Below are 18,640 nucleotides of genomic sequence, written 5' to 3'. Positions count from 1 at the left end.
ATGAAATCAAAGAAAAGTTGGTCCTTATAGAGGGATATTTTACTTCTTACTGCAAGAAATGGAAAGAAAAGGCTGCTGTGCAAGTGCTACATGTCACCAATCCAAAAAGGTTATGCCCTTCAGCAATACATTTAAGAAACACCTATATATTGTTAATGCTAATGATTTCTAGACTCCCGTTAAGTGTGGCTCCCTGAATAACCTAAGCTTACATAGACAAGTCTTGGCATGTCTTCAGTATCCCCTACTTTACTTCTCAAGTACCCTCTTTCGGGTTCCCTGTCAGGTCCTTCCTATGGAGTTCTTACCTCGGCGGAGTTTACTGGGGAGAATTTTTATTCCCCCACTCTGCTTCTTTATCCCTTCGCCTGCCCAGTCACCAACCTAAGTGGTAACAAGGACTGGAACCGTCTCTCTGCACTCTAGCTTGAAACGCCTTTGTTTGCAAAGGCTCTCGCCAGGATGGCTCATTGTCAAAATCACACCTATTAGATGAGACTCAAGGTTAAGAGGCATAGAACAACTATTTCAAGAAAAAGTTTAAAGAAAAATGCCTCATCTTTTTCTGCACCACCACCTGGCCTGGTTACAAGCTAGAGGATGGAGAAGTTAGCCTGAGTGAGTTATACGAAGTGCCAGCCCCTCCACTGACTCCATCTCAGAACTCTCTTCCAAATGACCTCTTGCCTCTATTTCCCTGCATGTGGGAAATATGCACTGAATTCTTTTCCAGAGTCCATCACAGGGTTCTTGAGTCTATTCTTTAGTGAGCCACCAGGGTCCCTCTGTTATAGTGTTTGAAATTATGATTTCACAGCTAGATTTATCTCATCATGGGCACAGTAAACAAGCAAAACCTCCCTTTTCAAACCAAACTAAGGGAAAGTTTTACTAGTGACTTAAAGGTAACATGGTCATCATCATGTTTGATCTTAAAGTGAGGCCAAAAACCACTATCAGAACATGCCTGTGACTAGATTTTTAGCTTAGGCCACCAAAGATTAGGGATGGGACTGAGCACCCTCTTGACTTGCATCCTCTTGTCTACTTGAACAGAGGCCAGGAGGAAGAAGAGCAAGATAGCAGCAGGAACAATGTAAAGATAGGTGGCAGGCCAATTAATGGCTGCTTTAAACAGTGATCTGTCATCAAGGAGACCCAACAAGCTTGTCCACTGCAAATGGAATTGGTTTTCAATGTGGAAAGTCAGGGCACAGAAGTCAGCTTATGGAAAGCACTGGCAGAGGCTGGCACTGTGGCTTAGCGGGTAAAGCCTCCATGTAAAATGCTGACATTCCACTTCCAATCCAGCTCTCTGCTATGGCCTGGGAAAGCAGTAGAAGATGGCCCAAATCCTTGGGCCCCTGCACCCATGTGGGAGGCCTGGAAGAAGCTCCTGGCTTCAGATGATCTGGATGGGAAGAGGAGCAGCTGGGACTCAAACCAGTGCCCACATGGTATACTGGTGCTGCAGGCTGGGGCTTTAACCCACTGTGCCACAGCACCGGCCACAACTTTTACATTTATGGGAACAACTTACTTAGAAGATAAATGAAATTTAACTATTTGAATGAGATTTACATGTGAGAGGTCATTTTAGAACTAATAAAATGACACAACAGAAGCTTTATGAACTATACTTTCAAATCAGTGATATATGTATCACTACATAACATATATTTTAGATATCTAGGTAAATATAGAAATTGGACACTCATGTACTCATTGCCCAAATAAAATGTTTGCCACAAATGCTTCAGATACATTAAATGCTACAGATGCATCTGAAGATTGCTTTCCCTTAAAGCTCCCTATCCAGAGTTAACCATTATCTTGGCTCTGGTGTGAATCCTCGATATTTATTGTTTAAAATTTTGATAAATATAACTGTAACCATAAAATAACATGTTTTATGTTTTAAGAATTTAAATAAGTGGCACCACACTGACAAAGGCTTTTAAATATAATTTGCTTTTCCCTATGTTAGCCTTGCTTTTAAAATTCATCTGTGTTGACATAACTAGGTTGAATTTCTTCAGCTTATAACATTTCACCATATGAATACACTATAAACTCACAGATTGAAGAAACTCACTTAATTCCAAGGATAAAAAAAGACTCATGATAATCAAATTGCTCAAAACTACTGATAAAGACAAAACCTTAAAAACCAGAGGGGGAAAAATTATATATTACATACTGAAGAATAAAGATAAGGATGATAGTGTATTTCTCAGAGAAAACAATGCAACCTAGAATATAACAGAGCAACATCTTATAATACTTAAAGGGAAAAAACTGCCACTCTAGAACTGCACACCAAACAAAAGTAACTTTACAAAATCAAAATGAAGATAATATACAGACTTTTTCAGACACACAAAAGCTGAGATTTTATTACTAGCAGACTCGCACAATAAGTAGTAAAGGAAAACCTGTGAACAGAAGGAAAATAATACCAATTGGAAACCAAGATCTAGCAAAGGAACAAAGAGTACTGGAAATAACAACATAGGTTAAATATAAAGACTTTTGGTATTATTTAAATCTAACAAGATAATCAATTGTTTAATGGAGGCTTAAAGCATATGTAGGTATAAAATGTATGACAACAGCACACAGACCAGAAGGAGAGAAATGGATAGACTACTGTAAAGTTTTACGCTATGCATAAAGTAGTACAATATCAACTAAAGGCACACTGTGATAAGCTTAAGATATATAGGATAAACTCTTTAGCAATACAGCAGAGTTACAGCTAAAATGTCCAAAAGAAAAGTAAAATGGGGTCATAAAAAATTCTAATAATCCTTAATAGTATTTTTGATAAATTGGAAGCCATAAAAATAATTTCTGCTCTTTTTTTTTTTTTTTTTTTTTTTGACAGGCAGAGTGGACAGTGAGAGAGAGAGACAGAGAGAAAGGTCTTCCTTTGCCATTGGTTCACCCTCCAATGGCCACCGCGGCCAGTGCGCTGCAGCCGGCGCACCGCGCTGATCCGATGGCAGGAGCCAGGAGCCAGGTGCTTTTCCTGGTCTCCCATGGGGTGCAGGGCCCAAGCACCTGGGCCATCCTCCACTGCACTCCCTGGCCACAGCAGAGAGCTGGCCTGGAAGAGGGGCAACCGGGACAGAATCCAGCGCCCCAACCGGGACTAGAACCCAGTGTGCCAGCGCCGCTAGGCGGAGGATTAGCCTAGTGAGCCGCGGCGCCGGCCCAATTTCTGCTCTTTTAAAAAAAATGACATATATTAGAAAGGCAAAGTAGGCCAGTGCTGTGGCGTAGTGGGCTAAGCCTCTGTCTGTGACGCCAGAATCCCATATGGGTGCTAGTCCTGGATGCTCCTCTTCTGATCCAGCTCTCTGCTATGAGAAAGCAGTGGAGGATGGCCCAAGTCCTTGGGCCCCTGCACCCACATGGTAGAGCCAGAAGAAGCTCCTGGCTCCTGGCTTCACATCAGCGCAGCTCCAACTGTGGCAGCCATCTGGGGAGGGAACCAGTGGATGGAAGACCTCTCTCTGTGTCTCGTCCTCTCGCTGCGATGCTACCTCTCAAATAAATAAATAAAATCTTAAAAAAAAAAAAAAAAAGCAAAGTGATGGAGGAGAGACAGAGATCTTCCATTCATTTGTTCACTCCCTAAATGACTATAACAGAAAAAGACAGGCCAGACCAAACCCAGGGACAAGGAATCAGGAACTCCAGAACCCCAGAACCCAAGTTCTTGGGCTATCATCTGCTACCTCCCAGGCACAACACCAGGAAGCTGGATTGGAAGTGTGGGCACCCCAAATGTTAACTTAACCTGTTATGCCACAATACCCACCCCCAACTTCTACAAAATGCAAACAAAAAATGAGTGAAAAAAGGCTAGAAACTGGGGGGGGTGGGGTGGTGGTAGCAAGAGAAGAAAAGATTACATGGGGTAGAAGAATTTGTGGTAATGAGCATATCAGAATTTTGAGGCAATGATTTCATATAATTGCCAAATTGTACAACTTTAACACAAGCCATTTGTTGTATGTAAATATACTTTAATAAAGCTGGTTAAATAATGTTAACCTGTTTTCAGTAACTATTTTATTGGTGGTGATATTTTGAATGCTGTGTATATACTGATTTCCAATATGTAAGAAAGGAGACAAAAGTTTAAGATCAGATTTTAACAATTAATTTGAGTCTGAAGTATCAATATGAACTTAGGTTATTTTATCTTAGACTACCCACTAAAAAAGCCAAGAAACAATGACCAACCCAAAAGCAAAGTGAGTACTTCTATTGCAAAGGGGACCTTGCAGAAATGGTTGTCTCCATGTCTGGGATAGGCAATGCACAAAATCAGCCTGGAAGATTTGGTCACATCTATATAACTGAACTACTATGGTTATCTCACAAAGACTCAGGAATCCAGTAGCCAATATAATATACTTTGCACGCCAATAAAGACAACGTCAGTGAAATGAAAATATCAAATATGCTTACATTCATAAATAATATTAACTGGTCACTGTTAAAGGATACTAATGAGCCAATTCATTATTCTGTAAGTGGATAAAGTGATCAAATATGCATTTATCTGATCTTTTATACAAACTGTACCTACCAACAATCAGATAAAAATGAAGCTTTATTTTTCTAGAAGCATTTCAGCTAATAAATCAAGAATTACAGAACTGAAATATTACCATTTTGCAAACCATAACAAATCAATGGATCTAGGCAATAATATCAACATTTACTAACATCAAAAGGAGACAGGGCAGGCATTTGGCACAGTGGTTAGGATGTCAGTTGGTAATTCTGCCACAGGATCCTATCCTTTTTTCCAAATGTGTGAAACCCAGATTAAGTCCTAATCTTCTGACTCCAGCCTGGCGAAACCTCAGCTGTTGTGGGCATTTGAGGAATAAACCAGTATATCAGATGAAAGGTTTCATCTCTCTCTCTCTTTCAAATAAATAGAAATTTACTTTTTTTTTTCTTAAGACTTATTTATTTATTTGAGAGGCAGAGTTACAGAGGCAGAGATAGAGAGAAAGATGTCTTCTATCTGCTGGTTCATTCCCCAAATGGCCTCAACAGTCAGAGCTGAGCTGATCCGAAGCCAGGAGCTTCTTTCGGGTCTCTCAAGCAGGTGCAGAGGCCCAAAGACTTGGGGCATCATCTACTGCTTTCCCAGGCCATAGCAGAGAGCTGGATTGGAAGTGAGCAGCCAGGACTGGAACCAGTGCCTATATTAGATGCTGACACCGCAGGCGGCAGCTTTACCCGCTAGGCCACTGTGCCAGCCCCTGGAAATTTAAAAAGAATAAAAAAGAGCGACAACCCAACACTATTAGCCTCCTGATTAAGTCTAGTTCACTTCCCAGAGACTGTCAAGAAGGAGGAGAGTAGGAAGATGATGATGATGACGATGATGAAAAATGAACAAAGTAAAAGAACATCAAGGGCCGGCGCCGTGGCTCACTAGGCTAATCCTCCGCCTTGCGGCGCTGGCACACCGGGTTCTAGTCCCATCGGGGCACTGGATTCTGTCCCGGTTGCCCCTCTTCCAGGCCAGCTCTCAGCTGTGGCCAGGGAGTGCAGTGGAGGATGGCCCAAGTGCTTGGGCCCTGCACCCCATGGGAGACCAGGAGAAGCACCTGGCTCCTGCCATTGGATCAGCGTGGTGTGCCAGCTGCAGCGCGCTGGCGGCAGCCATTGGAGGGTGAACCAACGGCAAAAGGAAGACCTTTCTCTCTGTCTCTCTCACTGTGCACTCTGCCGGTCCAAAAAAAAAAAAAAAATCAAACATGACTGTGATCAAGTCTCCAGATCCAACTATCAATAAACAGAAGAGAAAACAGGAACAGGAGACACCACATGGACACAACCAATAAAAAACAGACTATTTTGAATTCTAAGAAAAAGTCATCTGGATTCCTCAAAATTAAATTCCAAAGGGAACGGGAGAGGCGTGGAGAGGGAAGCACTCTCTAGATGTAGGCATTCTCAAAATTAGCTTTCTTTATTTCTCTAACCTTTCTGCTGGGTGATCTTATCCAAGTATTAAGGTACAAGCCTTGTAACAATCAAGCTGACACCACAGAATTGGTATGTCTAAAGCCCAACCTCGTCATAGGTTACAGATTTAGTACTAAAAGGAATCTTAGGGATCATCCGATCTAAATATCTACCTAATATACTCAGCCAGGGCAAATGAGGTTAATTTTCTTCTTCAAAAACTTTAAATAAAAACAGGAAAGAATAAAACCCACATTTCCTACCCTAACATTCAAAGCCTTATAGTTTTTTTGTTTGTTTGTTTGTTTTTGTTTTTTTGACAGGCAGAGTGGACAGTGAGAGAGAGAGACAGAGAGAAAGGTCTTCCTTTGCCGTTGGTTCACCCTCCAATGGCCGCCGCGGCCAGCGCACCAAGCCGATTCAAAGGCAGGAGCCAGGTGCTTCTCCTGGTCTCCCATGGGGTGCAGGGCCCAAGCACTTGGGCCATCCTCCACTGCACTCCCTGGCCACAGCAGAAAGCTGGCCTGGAAGAGGAGCAACCGGGACAGAATCCGGTGTCCCGACCGGGACTAGAACCCGGTGTGACGGCGCCGCAAGGCAGAGGATTAGGCTAGCGAGCCGCGGCGCCGGCCAAGCCTTATAGTTTTATCTTCTTTCTTCCTCTACTTATAAACAGGTCTTCAAAAAGTCCACAGAAAATGCTCATTATCTTTCAACTCCACTTCTCCATAAATTTTTTTAAAGATTTATTTATTGGCCGGCGCCGCAGCTCACTAGCCTAATCCTCTGCCTTGCGGCGCCAGCACACCGGGTTCTAGTCCCGGTCGGGACACCGGATTCTGTCCCGGCTGCCCCTCTTCCAGGCCAGCTCTCTGCTGTGGCCCGGGAGTGCAGTGGAGGATGGCCCAAGTGCTTGGGCCCTGCACCCCATGGGAGACCAGGAGAAGCACCTGGCTCCTGCCTTTGAATCGGCTTGGTGCGCTGGCCACGGCGGCCATTGGAGGGTGAACCAACGGCAAAGAAGACCTTTGTCTCTGTCTCTCTCTCTCACTGTCCACTCTGCCTGTCAAAAAAAAAAGAAAAGAAAAAGATTTATTTATTTATTTATTTAAAAGGCAGAGTTACAGAGAGGCAGAGATAGATAGAGCAAGAGTGAGAGGTCTTCCATCCACTGGTTCGCTCCCCAAATGGCTGCAATGGCCAGAGCTGCACCAATCTGAAGCCAGGAGCCAGGAGCTTCCTCTGGGTCTCCCATGCGGGTGCAGGGGCCCAAAGACTTGAGCCATCTTCTACTGCTTTCCCAGGCCATAGCAGAGAGCTGGATTGGAAGTGGAGTGCCCAGGTCTCAAACTGGCGCCCATATGAGATGCCAATACTGCAGGCAGCAGCTTTATCCACTATGCCACAGCACTAGCCCCTCTCCTAAAAATTTTGAAAGTACCTGCTATTCCCCAAATATGCCTACATGCTCTTAACTAATTTGTTTCCCTATCTTTGCCCCAATTACTACCAACATTAGCTGAAATACTGCCATTGATTATATCATGAATTTTCTTTTCTGATTTACATTTTTCTATACAATAATAATGGTGAATGATTAGCATGATTATACTACCATATTGAGTGAGTATAAAATACACAAAAGAACTAAGAAAAAACAAATATCTTTCCAATTTCCATTCAATTGCATCTCTTATTCACATTCATTATCTGCTATTTGGTATATATCAGGCAGTCTACATAAAGGCTAAAAATTAAGTCAGGTAATTTTTGAAATTACAAAAATCTATTTCTAGGCATACTAGAAATTGAACAGTAACTTTCACATAAATGTAAAGTGATTAACTTTTCTGTCTTCAAAACTCATTCACTTTTGCCTAAGAGCAAAAAACTCATCCATAATCTTGATAGAAATTATTTTGCTTGCAATAAACTCAATATCTATTTAGCTCTCATTTTTAAATAAGTATACTGGATCTTTCTAACTTTATTAGAATTTGATTTTGCACACTTGGTAGAAAGTAACAATAATAATGTAAAATTGTGTTTTTATACACGTTTGGTGATTACAAATTAGAACAATCTCAGGCAAAGTCTTCTAGTTGCCATCTAATAGCATGTTCTCCTTTTCCTTAGAATTTCAATGTTTTTCAAGGCAGTCATACTCAACTAAAAAGACTACACAAATTATTTATTCTTCTCTGCAGCTAGTATGGCCTTGTGATTCAATTTTGGCCAATGAAATATAAATGAAATTTTATGTCTGATTTTCAGGAAGTTTCCTTAAAAAGAAAACCAGTAATATATTTTCTTTGTCTCCAGGAAGGGTAATGGAAAAAGAAACTTCGCAAACTCTTCTGTATCTTCTGAATTTTGAACTATGTAAATTGTTGGAGACCCGGAGGAAGCTCCTATCTCCCAGCTTCGGATCAGCTCAGTACTGGCTGTTGTGACCATCTGGGGAGTGAACCAGCAGATGGAAGACCTTTCTCTGTTTCTCCCTTTCTCTATAACTCTCCCTCTCAAATAAATAAAATCTTTAAAATAAAAAAAAGGTAAAGAAAGCTGGGCGAGAGGCTTTCACAGTGCCAAGTGGAGGTGCACACATTTAAAAAAAAATGGAATGATACTACGAAAAATACAAAAGGCAATCAATGATATAGAACTCAGAGCCCTGTGAGTCAAAAACTTCATCCCCATTAATGCCTCTTTGTTAACTCGCACTTAGGAGGCTGGATTCTTTCTATTCCTGTTCCATGGCTCACTAGTTTCAGATTTGGGATTAAACACTTAATAAAGCAATATTCGCTAACTCAAGAAACCTTTTTCATCCTTATGAGCAGTGAAGACTATCAGTAAGTGAGTGCTAACACATTTTACTGGATTGGGTTTTTGGCCCAGTGGTTATGACACTATTTGGGACACCCACAACCCTATCAGAGAGCCTGAAATTAAGTCCTGACTCTGCTTCTGATTCTAGCTACCCGCTAACGTGCACTCCGGGAGGCAACAGGTTCAAGTACTTAGGTCCCTGCCATCCACATGGAGTTCTAGGCTGATTTCTAGCACCCTGGCTTCAGCCTGGCCCAGCCCCAGCTGTTATAGGCATTTAGGAAGTTAGTCATCGGATGGAAGTTCTCTTTGTAGGTGTCTCTGACTCTCGGTATCTGTGTGTATGTGTATGTATGTGTGTGTGTGTCTGCCCTTCAAATAAAAACAAAATTTTAAAAAGCCTAGGATTTAAAAAAAAAAAAAAACCAAACATCTACTGAGTTCCTCCCAAAAGTCTGCTCTAGCTATTTCTTTATATTCTCTTCAAATCAGTGTATTACTTAATGGTCATATAATGGATTTTCAGGTTATTTGGTAATATAAAATTCTATCTCTAAAAGAAGATAAACCAACATCTATTGAATGGTCGCAAAATTTAAAACCATGTACAAAGACTTGTGTTCAAAACTCCAAATATTTTAAGATCCATGTCAAACAAAAAATCAGTTACTATAAAACTCACAAAATGTTCTCTCAAACAGTAATACACATTAAAATTACTAGTAGAGTGTTTAGTGTATGTGCTGCTGAAATGAGCAAACTAGTAGAGTTTTTTTGTTTTTTTTTTTTTTTTAATGGATGTGTCTCTAGCTTCTGAGATTTGGATTTAGTAGGTCTAGGTTGGGAACTAGACATCTGATGCACACTACTGGTTAGCATTCACTAGAAAGGCTCAGACGCCACATTTTAAATGTATGTAATACAAGAAGCTTTTCTTTTTTGAATGTGAAATAAAGGCAACATCCTGTCAATATCATGTAAGTATTTTTCTTTTCCAAAAGCACATTTAATTAAAAAGTAAAACTTCTGCATGTAAATTCATATATTAGCCCAAGAAGGGTATTAATTAATTTATTCAACAGATATTCATCAATCATCTACAAGGTACCTCCTGTATACTGTTCATGTGTCCTGTCACACATACAAAGAGTACAAACATCCATCCTGACATCAAGAATTTTTCAAATCAATAAACAAATGAGATTCCAGAAATTAAGCTGCTTCACTGGTGTACATAATTCTGAAAACAAATGGAAGACTTTAACACAATTTCCTATATATCCAGCAGTGAAAGGGATGGCACAGTAATGATAGCATGTGAAAAGGCAAATTTAATAAAACAATGTAATGACGGACTTTTCTTTTGCTTATTCCTAAACTATGTGACAGTTATTGTAGACAAACAGACCTCCACATACACAGATTTATAATTAACTAAAACACTTCTGAGGGCCACGATAGAAACCTTGGCATTAAACTACAAAGCATATCTGTTCTAATGGCTGAACATTCTCTCCTAAATGACTAGGTATAACTTTTAGAATAAATGAGAAAATTCTAAGGTGTGCACCTGTGTATGTTGTATTACTTAGGCTTTACAAACATGTTATTTCCTCAATGTTTACATTTCAAAGCTTTTACAACCAAAAGCACTCTACTCAATTCAAAAACTGACGGGTTTTGTGAAGACAAATAAACCTTTTTGGACCATCAACTTTAGAAATCAACATTAAATTATGCTCTTCAATTTCAGCTCACAATCCAAACTTCCAATAAGAAGAGCTACAGGAAACACAGAGGATTGTGTTTCCCTTTTAACCCCACCTGCCCATTCTTCCAGCTTCCTATTCTCTAGGGTAAGGAGGCCCTGATTTCAGACAAAAGAAACTGATAGAAGTGGAACAAACATGTTAGCAGACACTCATACTTGGGCATGTGGAACTTGTAAAGGTGTATTTTGTCAAAATATATTCATATAATTTATACTGCTCAAATGAATTTTATATCTTATGTTAGCATATACACATACCTTTTTGCCGTTTGGTTGGTTGGTTTGTTTGTTTTTGGACAGGCAGAGTTAGACAGTGAGAAAGAGAGCCAGAGAGAAAGATCTTCCTTCCATTGGTTCTCCCCCTAAATGGTTGCTATGGCCGGTGCACTGCACCGATCCTAAGCCAGGAGCCAGGTGCTTCTTCCTGGTCTCCCATGTGGGTGCAGGGCCCAACCACTTGGGCCATCTCCACTGCCTTCCCGGGCCACAGCAGACAGCAGGACTGGAAGAGGAGCAACCGGGACAGAACCGGTGCCCCAACCAGGCCTAGAACCCAGAGTACAGGCGCCACAGGCGGAGGATTAGCCTAGTGAGCCGTGGTGCCGACCTTTGCCCTCTTTTTAATAGCTAATAATATTTAAGCAAAAGATTACATTTAAACAATCTATTTTGGGGGGGCGGGCAGGCATGTCAGAAGTCGTCATCTTAATACACTGCAGATGCAACATTTCTATTTAAAGAGTTACTTAAGGCCTGCGCCGCAGCTCAATAGGCTAATCCTCTGCTTTGCGGCGCCGGCACACAGGGTTCTAGTCCTGGTCCGGGCGCCGGATTCTGTCCCAGTTGCCCCTCTTCCAGGCCAGCTCTCTGCTGTGGCCCGGGAGTGCAGTGGAGGGTGGCCCAAGTGCTTGGGCCCTGCACCCCATGGGAGACCAGAAGAAGCATCTGGCTCCTGCCTTCGGATCAGCGCGGCGGCCACTGGAGGGTGAAACAACGGCAAAAGGAAGACCTTTTTTTTTTTTTTTTTGACAGGCAGAGTGGACAGTGAGAGAGAGAGAGACAGAGAGAAAGGTCTTCCTTTGCCGTTGGTTCACCCTCCAATGGCCGCCGCGGCCGGCGCGCTGCAGCCGGCGCACCACGCTGATCCGATGGCAGGAGCCAGGAGCCAGGTGCTTTTCCTGGTCTCCCATGGGGTGCAGGGCCCAAGCACCTGGGCCATCCTCCACTGCACTCCCTGGCCACAGCAGAGGGCTGGCCTGGAAGAGGGGCAACCGGGACAGAATCCGGCGCCCCAACCGGGACTAGAACCCGGTGTGCCGGCGCCGCAAGGCGGAGGATTAGCCTAGTGAGCCGCGGCGCCGGCCAAAAGGAAGACCTTTCTCTCTGTCTCTCTCTCTCTCACTGCCCACTCTGCCTGTCCAAAAAAAAAAAAAAAAAAAAAAAAAAGAGCTACTTAAAAAGCAGCATAAATCCTTGTGTGTGTTGGGTGGGGAGTGAAGAGTGAGGGGTGTTCTCTTTGTATATTTGACAAGCTTTTAGCCATGATGAGTATAAAAGCATTGCTAACACATTCTCCTAAGGACTGATCTACTTAGGGACAGAGAATATACTTGGAGATGTCAGTATCAAATGCAAACCTACAAGGGACAAATTTCAAATAAACATGAAACCTTTGCTATCCCAGTACGTATTATCATCAGCCTATGGACAGTCAATAACTGAGGCTTTTGTTTAGAAAAAGCCAAGAGTAAGCTTTTATTAAATCTTGCTCCACAATGGAATAGACTCTCCTCCAGTTCTTTCCAGTTTATCTACTGTTGGGCAGGAGGGGTGGACATTCAAATTTCCAAAATTCATTTATTGTCATATTATAATTACCACTACCATCACTTCTCAGTCTATTGGCTAAGATTAAATGTAATTACCACCATTGCCCTACAGAATCAATAACCATGATCACTAGTTAAAACCCACATTTAGGGCCAGCGCCGTGGCTCACTTGGCTAATCCTCCACCAGCAGCACCAGCTTCCCATATGGGCACTGGGTTCTACTCCTGGCTGCTCCTCTTCCAGTCCTGCTCTCTGCTGTGGCCCAGAAGGGCAGTGGAGGATGGCCCAAATGCTTGGGCCCTGCACCCCATGGGAGACCAGGAGAAGCACCTGGCTCCTGGCTTCAGCCGTAGTGGCCATTTAGGGTGTGAACCAACGGAAGGAAGATCTTTCTCTCTCTCTCTCTCTCTCCTCTCTCTCTCTCTCTCACTCTTACTAACTCTGTCACATTAAAAAAAAAAAAACCAACCACATTTAAAAGCAAAACTGATAAATACTTTAAGTCAATTAAGTTCCCTGAATAAAAGCCATGTAATTAAAAACAACTTTCACCAGTGAATTCTCCTAGAAGTAACTAGTTCTAATATTTGGGGTGTTTGGTTTACTGTTTTCAACAAAATTTCAAAATATTTGACAAGACTGTGCACTATGCTGATCCACCAACCTCATCCATGAGAAATTGCAAACAACTTGAACAAGTGCCCACAAATATTACACTTGATACCAGTCCCATTCTGCTTCTCACTGAGGTTCTCCACTTCATTAGCAGCATGAACTTACCCTGTGCTGTGTTTCAATAATCATCACAATTTCTACTACTCAGGTCTAATGATAAATTTAAACGTAAATGATTACTTCTTTTAGATGGCTGTAGTTTTTATTTTTTTATTTTTAAATTCTACTTATTTTATAAAATGGAAGACTCTCCAGATGGCCACAACAGCCAGGGCTGGGCCAGGCCAGGAGCTTCATGTGGGTCTCCCATGTCGGTGCAGGGGCCCAAGAACCTGGAGCATCTTCTGCTGCTTTCCCAGGAGCATTAGCAGGGAGCAGGAACAGAAGTGGAACAGCCGGGACTCGAACTGGTGCCCATATGGGATGCCAGAGCCACAGGCAAAGGCTTAGCCTACGATGCCACAATGCTGGCCCTAAAAACAGGATCTTGAAAAGGTATCTGCACAGCTGTTTACTGCAAAAAGAGAACAATCTATTCGACAGATGAAAGGATAAAGAAAATGTGGAAATGGAAAAGGATAAATAAAATGTGGAAAATGGAATACTAATCTGTCTTACAAAAGAAGGAAATCCTGTCATAATACTACACACAGACAAACCTTGAAGATATTAGGCTAAGTGAAATAAACCAATCAAAAAAATAAATGCCAGGCCCAGCACTGTGGCACAGTGGGTTCAGTCGCAGCCTGCAGTGCTGGCATCCTATATAGGCACCGGTTCCTGGCTCCTGACGTTGGCCTTACCCAGTCCTGGCCATTATGGCCATTTGGGGAGTAAACCAGTGGATGGAAGATTTCTCTGTCTCTCCTCTTTCTCTCTGCCTTCCAAATCAATAAATAAATCTTTAAAGAAAAAAAAGGATAAATACCATAATAATATAATTCCATTTATATACCGTATTTAAAGTAGTTAAATGAAACTCAAAGTAGAGTCTGATTACCAGGTGCTAAGGGGGAAAAGAAAATAAAGAGTTGTTTAATTGGTAGAGTTTCATTTTACAAGATGACAAAGTTATACAGATCTGTTACACAACAATCTGCATATACTTAACACTACTGTACAGTACACTTAAAAATAGTTAATGTGGTAAATTTTATGTTACAGGTTTTTTTTTAAAAGATACATTTATTTATTTGAAAGTCAGAGATACATAGGGAAAAGGAGAGACACAGATAGATCTTCCAACTGCTAGTTCATTCCCCGGATGGCAGCAACTGCAAGGATTGAGCCAGGCCAAAGCCAAGCGCTTCATCTGGATCTCCCACATGGTTGGCAGGGGCTCAAACACCTGGGCCATCTTCCACAGCTTTTTCCAGTATAAGAAAGTAGCTGAATTGGAAGTGGAGCAACTGGGACACAAATTGGAACCTATATGGAACACTGGCATTCCAAGTGGCGACTGTTCCCACTATGCCTCAATGCCAGCCTCTGTCTTTGCTTTTATTCTGTTTTTAATAGCAAAAAACAGATGTAACTATAGAATGAGTATCTCTTATCCAAAATGCTTAGAACCAGAAGTATTTTAGCTTTTGAAGATTTTTGGGTTTTAGAATATGTAAATACACTTTACTGGCTGAGCATCTCTAATCAGAAAATCTGAAACTTTCTAAGTATAATGTCAGTGCTCAAGAATTTTCTGGGGGCTGACACTGTGGTGTAGTGGGCAAAGCTGCTGCCTGATTGCCGGCATCCCATAGGGGTGCCAGTTCCAGTCCCGGCTGCTCCGCTTCCGATCTAGTTCTCTGCTATAGCCTGGAAAAACAGCAGAAGATGGCCAAGTCCTTGGGCCCCTGCACCGACAAGGGAGACCCAGAGGAAGCTCCTGGCTTTGGATCAGCACAGCTCCAGCTGTTGTGGTCATTTTGGGGAGTGAACCAGCGGATGGAAGACCTCTCTGTCTTCTCTCTGCCTCTGCCTTTGTAACTCTACCTTTCAAATAAATAAATAAATCTTAAAAAAAGAAAAAAAGAAATTTTCTGGTTTTGGAGCACTTCAGATTTTGAATTTTTGAATTACAGATGCTTAACCTGTAATATAGAATCTGCAAGATCACAATCAATCTGGGGAGGGAGGCTAAAGTCTTGTTTTCAGAGTCCTCCCCATGTCACTGTAGGGCGATGGATGAACTTTATCAACAACTGAGAGAATGGGGCAGGGCGGTGCTCTCAAATTCTGGCACTGTAAAAGGCACATATGATGAAATATCATATTTAACCTTTCAATAACCATGCAAGTAGGTACAAAATGAAATAGAAATTGGGTGAAACTGGCAGTAAGGAGACCAACTATGAGAACACAACAGGAATCCTGGCATATGTGATAACAATACTAATCAAATCACAAGTGTCATCGCTAAATGATCCCCCAAAGCTTCCAACAGTTTCCTGGACCAGCTTCAATTTTGCTACCAAGAGGAAGATATTGCAGGCTTTGATTTGTTGTAAATTTTTTAAAAAAGCAACATGTGACCTTTTGCCTCCTGAAAGCAAATGGGTCAGCAGCAGCTCTGCAGGACCTACGCAGGAAAATTCAGCCAAAATTCCCCCTCTTACTGCAGCTGCTCAAACCAGCCTGGTCTGATCTGGAAATAAGGCCACCAGTGTTTCCATCAGCACACAAAGGATATCAGCTTCCTTAAGTTGAACTATGTCACTTTTCTTGAATAGATTCTCTAAGACATCAGTGCTATGGAAAATCATGTGAGCTCTTTGTACATAAAATAAGTAACTTCAATTTTTTAAAACAGTAACATGTGGGGCTGGCGCTGTGGTACAGTGGGTAAAGCCACCATTTGCAGTGCTGGCATGCCATATGGATGCTGGTTCAAGACCTGGCTGCTCCACTTCCAATCCAGCTCTCTGCTATGGCCTGGGAAAGTAGAAGATGATGACTCAAGTCCTTGGGCCCCTGCACTGGCATGGGAAACCCAGAGGAAGCTCCTGGATCCTGCCTTCAGCCTGGGCTGGCCCTGGCTATTGTGGCCATTTGGGGAGTGAACCAGTAGATGGAAGACTTCTCTGCCTCTCTGTAACTCTGCCTTTCAAATAATTCAATCTTTTTTTTTTTTTTTTAAAGTAACGTGGGATAGTATAGTGGCGCAGCAGGTTAACTTGCTATTTGTGATACACTGGTAACCCTTATCAGAGTGCTTGTTCTATTCTGGGCTGCTCTGTTTTCAATGCAGCTCCCTGCTAATGTGCCTGGGAAAGCAGCAGATGATAGCCTAAGTACCTGGGCTCCTACCACCAACATGAAAGAACATGGGGAGTTTCAGGCTCTTGGCTTCAGTCTAACCCTGCCCTGGTTGTTGTTGTGGCCATCTGGGGAGTCAATCAGTGGAGGGATGATACCTCTCTCTCTTTTTCAAATACATAAACCTTTAAAAAAAAGATACTTGCATTCCCCATGGGAGTACCTGGGTCAGTAAGTCCCAGTTCCAGCTTTTGATGACAGCTTCCTGCTAATTCAGACTCTGGGAGGCAGCAGAGCATAGCTGAAGTAGTTGGGTTTGTGCCACTCCTATCAGAGACCTGTACTGAGTTTCTGGCTTCCAGCTTCGGCCTGACCTAGCTCTGGCTGTTGCAGGCATTAGGGGTGTGAATTAGCAGACGGATGCTCTCTTTCCCTGTCTCTCTGCTTCTCAAAAAAAAAAAAAAAAAAAAAAAAGTCTACTGATTTTTTTAAATGGTAATAACATCTACCTTATAATCAAAGAATATTTTACTTTCATTTTTATTTTAATGCTTGAAAAAAGGCATGTTATTTCAGGAAATCTTTTAATAACTAAACCTTTATTTCTTTCTACTGAATATGCAAGGACCTAAAACTCCCATTCAGCTGAAAATAATCACATATGCTTTCTGGAAAAAAATAATGTATAATAAAGTGGTACACTTTCATATTTTAGTTGATTGAATGGATAGAGGCCTTAATAATTAGTTTCATTCAATGCCAACCTTTTTTTTTCTTTTCTTTTTTTTACCAGTTTGTCTCCAAGACCTGAAACTGAAAGCCACTAGTCAGTCAGTTATGTGCCTTTGGAAATGCCGTAGCACTGGACTGGAACCTGTTACTACAGCCAGGTTAACAGTTTACAAACAGTGCTCTCAGTGTCACTTTCTTTTTGTTTACTCTTTTCAGTTCTGAAACAGCAGATGAGTACTTTAAGGAATAACAACCTTGTAAAAACTCTTTTTCATAAATTTTAACTATAATGTGCTCAAGAAAGAAATAGAACTTTCTGTGAATCTATTTCCTAAAAGAATCAATCTTGTTTTAAAGTTTACAGATCTAAAATTAGTAACGTATTGATAGGTTAATGTTATAAAAACATGAAAATCTAGGGTTAGTTTATAATCCCCAGTATGAGTTGTAACACATCAATGGCAAGGAACTTCAGCTTCTTGGTTCCTAAACATTTTCTTATTAATTCCCTCTGCATTAACGCAAGGTTTAAGCATTCCGTGCATCAAATTCATCAAGATGCTTAATTTTATCTCTAGATTAATATTTTAGATTAACTGATGGTGCCAGATGCCTAACAGACTTAGAAATAGTTATAATTTCAGTATTCCAAGACAATGAATTCTCAGGAATGACTTTTATGCCCAAGGGATAACAATGAAAGGAAGGGAAGGAAAAGAGACTCATACTTAGTATGAGAGACAGAAGAGTAAAACAAATGAGAAAAAAGAAAAAGAAACTTAGGCACTCAAAAAAAATAAAACACTGAGAGGAGGAAACAACAGAAAAATGACCTGGCACTGAATTAGCATAATTTTATTATAATTTTTTATACCTCTGACTGTATATTATTCTCAATCTTTCTTGCTACTTTGTTACTTCAGAGGCAGCCACAACAGGGAGACAGCAAATATGGTGAGATGAATCCAGTTACCTCTCTGGAACCTTGATCTTCAATGTCTTAGCCTCCAGAACTGTGATAAAGAAATTTCTATTGTTTGTACCAGTCAATGGTATATATTTTACTACAGCAGACTGAGTGGACAAGACTTATTTTGAAAACCACCCAAATTTTTTATTATTATTTTAAAATTAGAAATGACTTGAATAAGCTCACAATCTTTATTAGCCCCTAAATGCTAGAACCAACACATGTCAGCAAAACAAAATTCTCTTCCTTAAAACATGTCACCTCATTTAAGACATATATAAAAAAAGGAAAGCAAAACTGGACTTTCCACTCTACCAGTTCCAATTTGCTGTTTTCACTAGATGCAAAAACATTTTTAAAAGATAGGTTTTGTGGGACGGTTTGTGGCCCAGCAGGTAAAGCTGCCATCTGTGATTAAGTAGAGGTATTTTTTACTTAAATATCCAATTTTGTAAAACAAGACAAGTTAGCCTGTGGGCTTAATGGGTGTATCAAAATTCCACAAGAGATATAAAACAGAGATGAACTTAAGGCACAAAGTGTAGAGATGTTGTCTAAGCAATGCTAAGAATTT

General features: G+C 41.2%; 1 protein-coding gene and 1 non-coding gene across 7 annotated transcripts in view; both read right to left on the bottom strand.

Moving 5' to 3' along the window:
- NLK (nemo like kinase) overlaps positions 1–18,640 on the bottom strand; it is a 188,186-nt gene that overhangs the window by 130,713 nt on the left and 38,833 nt on the right. The window lies entirely within an intron of this gene.
- Positions 17,157–17,278, bottom strand: LOC127484534 (small nucleolar RNA SNORA54). Its single transcript, XR_007911595.1, has one exon. It is a non-coding gene; the product is annotated as a small nucleolar RNA SNORA54 (small nucleolar RNA).

This window comes from Oryctolagus cuniculus, chromosome 17, assembly GCF_051225735.1.
Source record: "Oryctolagus cuniculus isolate XC-2025 breed Fujian yellow rabbit chromosome 17, ASM5122573v1, whole genome shotgun sequence".
Lineage (NCBI taxonomy): Eukaryota > Metazoa > Chordata > Mammalia > Lagomorpha > Leporidae > Oryctolagus > Oryctolagus cuniculus.
Note: the sequence above shows the minus strand (reverse complement) of the source record. Positions and strands in the feature narration are given on the sequence as shown.